At 47.0% G+C, this 6,316-nt stretch overlaps 1 long non-coding RNA gene across 1 annotated transcript; it reads left to right on the forward strand.

The window, feature by feature from the left end:
* The first annotated feature begins 2,209 nt into the window (after window positions 1-2,209).
* LOC130532707 (uncharacterized) lies at window positions 2,210-4,277 on the forward strand. The gene is made up of 3 exons (XR_008952413.1): window positions 2,210-2,342; window positions 2,435-2,627; window positions 3,889-4,277. It is a non-coding gene; the product is annotated as an uncharacterized LOC130532707 (long non-coding RNA).
* Window positions 4,278-6,316: the final 2,039 nt, after the last annotated feature.

The following is a 6,316-nucleotide window of genomic DNA, read 5'->3' on the forward strand; positions in this document are numbered from 1 at the left end:
GAGGTTTGAAATCTGTAAATCGGAATAAAAATCCTCTGTTGGGCAAATTTCACTCGGTTTGTGTCAAAATCATTTGGAGGGATCTGATCAAACGCCTACTGGCATCGCTAGGATACCTGGAACATCGGGATAATGTCTTGTTTATCAAAGTGAAAAAAATATTGGACACACTCTCCGTCTGCTCACCCTCAGATCAGCCACTGCGGACGACACCCGGAGGGACACCCTGCTGTTAAGATCTATGGACTGCTGAGCGTCACCTTTAATGGTCACTGCACACACACACACACACACACACACACACACACACACACACACACACAGAGCGATCAATCATGTACACATGAATCGTGTTTCACCACGATCGATTTCTCCAGCTTCACCTCCAAAGACGTAATAAAGAGGGAATATTTTGGTACATTTACTCCCGGGATTACAGGTCTGGACATGATGCACGTATAAACTATAATCTGGGTTCTTGTTGTGTTGCAAACTGTGTCTGTACATATTTTTGTTGATGGTTTTACTCTCCATTTCATCGCTCATGAGTTTTGGGACATATTTGGTCCCGGTTGTTGGACCTTTTCTGCCGGGTGTTTCAGGAGGTTATGGAGGAGCGTCCACTTGGATGTAAACAACTGTTTGTTTTCCACAGGCAGCATCGATAGTCATGTCAGGACTTTTAGCTGCTGAGGGGGGAAAAAGCTGTAGAATGATGGAGTGATGAAAGATAGATGCTGTAGAGGAGAGGACTTCTGTTTCTCCGTGACCTTTGACCCCACACTCCTTCCCTGTCTGCAGCCGCTGCAGCAGTAAACATGGCAATGGTCACCACACACACACACACACACACACACACACACACACACACACACACACACACACACACACACACAGAAATTATGTTTGTATTGCCATAAATCTGAGCATGTTTGTCATATCTGAGCTCTCACACACATTCAATCATGTGTGTGTGTGTGTGCGTGCATGGGCACACTCCTGAGGATTAGCTAACAGACAGACGGCCTGTCCCGGTACCTTCGGGCCCTCCACTGTGACCCGCTGACCCACCAGACTCTTAACTCCACAGAGACTCTTGGGTCTCCAGTGGTGATGATGACAAAACTCCGGCCGATTCCACATGGCTGCACCATGTGTTGCAACCTGGGATGGCGCAGTTTAACCTGTCCAGGTAATTATCAGCATGAAAAACACTATAGTTTTGTACTTAGCTTTGGGGAATCATTCCATTGTAATGACACATTACTCATTTAGTCATGTGATAATTCATTAGAATTGTTGCTCTTGCAGGTTTTCATTGCTGCAGTCTGTACGTTTCTCCCCCAACTTGAAATCCTCAATAAGGTTATTTAATAGTGCAACAGCAGAAAGGAAAAGGTAAAATAAAACAAAACCACAAAAAAATATCCAAATCGTTGCGTGTGTATATTTTGAGTGAAGGGAGACATCTGTCCATCAGTGCAGGTGGCTCTCTTCATCGATGATTTGAACACTTTTATTTGAATTTTAAGAGCCCTTTTGGTTGTTTAGTTCTGCCTCCATGGTAATATCTTATTGACTACTATACTATTTATACAATTGTCTGATTAACAACAATACATTTAAAGAGCAGTTAACTGAAATGAGCATAGTGGCTAATTAGCAAGGGCCTCCTAACTACTTAGTAGACATTGACTTTATTGATTAACTTTAAATTATTATTATTAAATGATTTTGTTTACATTCATAGGGAAGGCTTGACTATTGCGTCTGCATGAGTAAATTAGCCTTTGCTGATTCGGGCTGACTTAAGCTGACTGGTTGCTAATGAGTTACTCCAGGATCTGCTCATAAACGACAGAGATGGATTCTGGTTCAACTTAATTACCCATCAGGCTGTGCTTCACACAGCTCTACTGGGTTTTTCCTTCTTTTTAAAAGCTTTTCACAGCGATAAGACTCCAGTTCTCCATCTCTTGGGATGGATGATGCTGTTGTTACGGCAACCACAGGCCAGCCCTGCAGGCACGCTTCCCCTTTTTGGCCAGCTGATGTCATGGAGGGCGTGGAGACGAAGAGGGGCCTCGCTCTTAAAAATACACAGCGAATACACACTTATCAGGAAACACGGTGGACGTCAGTGGTTTTTGGAAGGAGGGTGCGGTGGTGGAGGGGGTTGTTGTTGGAGTGGCGTTGTGGTGGAGGCTGATAAGGTGCCCCCCGCTGAGAGCTGATTGACAAAGACGATGCGGCAGATAGAAACCGATCATCTGATGAAGAGCTTTTCCTCTCGGACTCACCTCTGAAATCTTCTTCATCGTGCTCCCGCCGCCTTTTCACAGGTGAGAAATCCAAACCAGAACCGCTGCCGGGCCGTGGATACCTGGTGCCGCTCGCTGGGGATGTTGACCTAAACAGGTGTTTGTGTTTTCAGCCCTTTCCTGGTGCAGCTTCAAACGCTGGTTATCGTTCGCGGTCCGTCGGGGTCGTTTATCGGCCTTCCTGCGAGGGATAAAAGTGTGTGATGCCTGCGAACAGCAGTTCCTGCTGCAGATCTGCTGTTTATCAGGCTGATAAAGCCGACTCCAGGAGGAAAGTGTTGAGAACAACAGCGTCTTGTTCTGCTGGTAGGTACACACACACACACACACACGCACACACACACACACGCACGCGCTCTATGATGCAACAGGTGACGAGAGAGGAGGAAACGGCCGATTGACGTCATCTCCAGCGTAAATTCATCAGCTAAGATGCCATAAAACTCCATCCAAGCACGTCAACGACGTTGTCTCGCCTCCTCGGTGCCCCAGAACGGCCAAACGAGAGGCCTTTTGTGTTCGTGGCGGTGACAAGAGAAGGCCTGCTGAGCTTTTTAGAGCAGTGAAATTTCACCTCCATCAGCTGAAGTAGGTGTGTGAAAGGAGGTCAAAGATGGTGGCGGTGGGGGTGAGGGGGTGGGCGGAGCCTGTGAGAGGAAAAGCACAGACAGTAGGAACTCTGTCTGTGCTCTGTAGGTGGAAACAGGCATGTATGTTTTTCCCACACTGTTGATAGAGCTATCAGCGGCGGTCCCAGTCGTACTGGCAGTGCCCCCCCCCCCCAACGCCACAGCGTTAGAGGCTGTTCTCGGGAGGAGCCAGCCAATAAAGATAAGCTTTGATGGAGGAGCCAGCCAATAAAAGATAAGCCTCGCGGCATGTCTGTGACTTCCTCACTCATCTTCCTCCGGTAGATTCGAGGCTCCGCGCTGATATGGCCGGCGTCTCTGAGCGCGGAGCCTCGCCGCGGCCAGTCGCACAGCTCCAGCTTTCATGTTGGCACGTTTACATCAAAGCAAAGACGGACAACAAGGAAAGTTATTTGAAGTCCTTATACTATCCTGTAAAACTCCAGTTAATTGGTCAGCTGGACGGTTCCTTAATCTGAGGGTATCTTAAATAAGTGAACGTTTTGACCGGTCACACTGGAGGACGGGCCTGTCATGTGATCACAGTCTGTTCACTACAGCACAGACATGGTCCAACAGTCAGTACTGGTGACCGGTCTATCCAGGGATGACACAGCAGGCTTCAGGAACCTCCACATGTGTCTGTGTCGGATTTTAACGATGGATAAAATAGCTTTTGTGAGGAAGGGGCGGCACTGACGTGTAAATTACTGATCTAAAAGATCCCATTTTCCAAATTTCACACTGTTGTTTGTGCTCCCTGCAGAAATAAAGCTGATGTGAGACTGTCAGGATGCTAAAGGCTGCCACGTTTCTTGTATTTGACCCTTACGCCTTTCGTCTCGGGGGGGGGCTGTTTATCTGCTGTGGGAATCTGCAGGAATGTGATGAGGCCACAGATGTTTTATAAGCACCTTTTTCTGTCTGACGGCCCCCAGCAGGGAGACGCGTGCGGGACACGGACGTCCGGAGACGGAGGAGACGTCTGCAGGCGGGAGAGATGAAGTGAAAGTCCTGCTTTTTCTCTCTGCCTCTCTCTCGCACGCACACACACACACACACACACACACACACCACACACACACACACACACCCCTTCTGTTCCCCAGTCGCTAATGACGGACAGCTGAAGGCACACTCCTGGGGCGCCAATCAAATTTGCAGACCTGTAATTGGATTACGGCGGGCGAGGGGTGGGCTTTTATCTCCCCCCCACCCCACCCCCACCCACCCTCCCTTGTTTGTGCTCTTGTCTGCAGGTGAATGATGGACAAAAGAGCGGCCTGTCAGCGTCAACTCAGGCTGACGGACTGCCTGTGTGTGTGTGTGTGTGGTGTGTGTGTGTGTGGTGTGTGTGTGTGTGGTGTGTGTGTGTGTGTGTGTGTGTGTGTGTGTGTGTGTGTGTGTGTGTGTGTGTGTGTGAGCCTGCGCTGCTGCTGAGCGTATTGTTTGTTTTGTTGGTTTTATCCACATTGAGTCCATGGCGGCGTTGTGCCGCCGGACTTCCTGACAGTTTCCGCGTGTCGTCCTGGAGCAGGCAAAGAGCGAAGCATCACTTAGCTCATTGCCTCGTCTCTGTTGCCTTTTCACCAGAGCTCAACACCAGACTGACACAAAGGCAAATGTCCCCCCCCCCCTCCCACCCACCCGCGGCCAAGTCTGTCCCCAAATGACAAATCACAGCCACAATAAGGCTAACAGCCGCCGCCGAGGAAGAGGAGGGGGTGAAGATGCTGCTGGAGGAGCTGGTGGGCATCGCTCCAGAGGTTTTATTCCCTTTTGGAGAGAAAAGAGAGAATAAAAACAGACGGATAAAAGCAGTTTATTACTGACTTCAGCCTCAATAAAGGGATGAAATAAAGAGCAACTTTAAAATATATTTAGAAAATTGCGCATAAATACATGGAGGAGAAAATAGAAAATTAACTTCTCATTAGTTTTAGTGCTTAAAAATAATTTCTGTCCAGAAATGTTTCACCTACTGAAATATGAGCTGAATATTACTGATAAATCACCAAATCAAGAACAATATAAATCCCTAGTAAATTTCCAGTTAAACTACTTTTTACTTTTACATTATATTTGAGGCACTAAAATCTTTAACAAGTGGAACCTAAATAAAACAGGAGCAGAGGAATAAAACAAATATATCTGAGGAAAATAAGAGTGAATTATTGTAATTTATTATAATTATGAGTTGCCTCTTCCATATGTTCATATCAATTAAAATTAAGACATTTTATAGCTTTAATAATTGTTTAAATTTTATTTAACATTTTAATATATTTTTAATTTCAGCAATTAGAGATTTGTCCACTCATAAGGGGATAAAATGGGGACATTTTGATTAATATATATAGTTTTGAGGAGTGTATATTTACAGCATTTCTACACAGGAAGCTGCAACCATTTGGAGACTTAATTATCATTAAAATTTAGAGATTTCAGCAGATTTTTCCAGCTAATTTGTTACTTAATTAATCCGTTTCTAATCTGTCACGTTGTGGATGACAGATGACAGACGTGCATCGCTCTGTCAGCGTGAGTGGTTCTGGGGAAGCTCCACGCAGGAACATTCTGGAAAAGATTTTCTTTATCAGCACTTTCACACGGGGGTCCTGTCACCTTCCTCAGCCACACCAGCGGAGCGGCCCGGCAGAAGCGTCACAGTGTGAAACAGGCCCACTAACTCCTGTTGATGCCTGATTAAAGGCAGCGCTGGTCTCTGGACCGTCCGGGAGGGTCCAGGGACGAGCTGTAATTATGTCCCCTGCTCATTGTTTCCCTCTTGAGCTCTCAGCGTGGCTGAGTGATGAGCCAACTGTTGCGTTAGCTGCTGATGCTAAAGAGCTCCAGCTAGATGGTTTTCTCCTTGATCTGGGAAGACTTTTAGTTCCTTTGAGATGACTTGGACTCATTCAATAAGGCGGGCACTGCAGACTAGACTGTACCTGGTTCCAACACAAACCCAGATTTAGATCATTTCTATCCCATAATAAAAAGCTGAATGGCTGATGGACCTCAAAGGGAGGTTGAGCCAAGAATGAGGTCAGAAATCCACCAAACAACTGTGTGTACATGTAGGCATATTTAGGAGTTATTGTGATGTTTGTGTGTGTGTGCGTCTGTGTGTGTGTGTGTGTGTGTGCGCGTGTGTGTGTGTGAGGATTGCAGACAGGGCGTCTGGATGTTGCTGAGAACTTCCAGAGCCCTGGAGCAGAGTGCCTGTCCCTCAACCACGCCGGCTCTGAAACACACTCGAGACAAGTTAATCCTCCAGAGCTCGACTTTATCTGCACCCACCCACCCACCAGCCCTCTGACTCCTTCGCTCTCCTCCGTCTCCTATTCTCGCTCACACGGTCCC

The sequence above is a fragment of the Takifugu flavidus genome, chromosome 10 (assembly GCF_003711565.1).
Source record: "Takifugu flavidus isolate HTHZ2018 chromosome 10, ASM371156v2, whole genome shotgun sequence".
NCBI lineage: Eukaryota > Metazoa > Chordata > Actinopteri > Tetraodontiformes > Tetraodontidae > Takifugu > Takifugu flavidus.